This window comes from Phalaenopsis equestris, unplaced genomic scaffold (genome assembly GCF_001263595.1).
Source record: "Phalaenopsis equestris unplaced genomic scaffold, ASM126359v1 Scaffold207462, whole genome shotgun sequence".
NCBI lineage: Eukaryota > Viridiplantae > Streptophyta > Magnoliopsida > Asparagales > Orchidaceae > Phalaenopsis > Phalaenopsis equestris.
The window spans coordinates 183,315-184,574 of NW_018226794.1; positions in this window are offsets into that span (position 1 = coordinate 183,315).

Here is a 1,260-nt window from a genome sequence, read left to right on the forward strand (position 1 = left end):
AGTGTAGATGTTAGCCCTCGGGCGAGGGGCACGTGGGAGCTCCGAAGCGAGAGCCGGCATCCTCCCAGCTTCGCCGCAGCATCAGTAACCAAGCATAGGATTAGTCAATGTTCTTTATGCCTGGACCAAAGGGTAAAGAATATGTATGCTCATATTTGGCACAATCTCATTTGAACTAATTCATTTTATCCATTCACTTTAATTTCTTGACAAGGAGAATGATGCTTTCTTATATATTGAACTTCACATTAGAAACTTTATTAGTAGAATTAGTTATTTAAGAGTAATTAGAATTACATATTTATTTTAATTTCCTATAGTGACAGATAAGCAACTTGAACTATATTGTTGTGATTAAGTATTGATTTTCTAAAATCTTAGTTCATAGCCTCTAATATTACTCCTTGTGGGATCAATATCTAGGACTCCATTAGAGCCCTGTATTACTTGAACGATACGTATACTTGCGTTGATAAGTGTGAATTTACCATTATTAAATATTTTATATACATTTTTATCGAATCTATAACCGCTGTCAAGTTTTTGGTGCAGTTGCTGAGGAATTAAATCTTCTAGCAGCAGTATTAAATTCTTGCATTTTTAAGCATATATAAAGTCGCCGGTCAGTGTCCTCGAACAAAAACCAGATCATCAAATTCTTCAAGGAGGTTTGCATAAAATTCATGAACAAGTGAAATAACTGCAATGACAACAAAATAACATAAGGTTCCCACTGTCATTCCATGGTCAAATACTCGATAGTTCCATAGAATGAAGAAAACTGTGTTTTGCAATCAATTTTTTTGGATTGAGATCTCCATATCTGTCATTGGCTTTAGAACTTACAAAGTTTTCATTATCAAAGATGGCTTTTCCTCTACCTTAGGAGCCATGATAATCTAGTAAAATTTTAAATTAATTCGAAAAGCTCCAATATATTGATTCCAAGAAAAATAAGCCTTCAACCATGGATAAGCTAAATATTTTCTACCCTCAAAAACTACTAAGCTTAGAAACGATATTAAATCTTTTTGTCAGTTTGAAAGGGAATCGATATTTGAAGCTTGGGAAAGATTTAAGGATCTCCTTAGGAGATGTCCACGCCATGCTTTACTAAATTGGTTAATAATTCAAACTTTTTTACAATGGATTAGTAGGATCACTTAGATCTATTATAGATGCTGCTGCAGGTGGATCATTAATGTCAAAACCTTTTGATGCATATTCTTTAATAGTGGTAATGACTACTAATAATTTTCA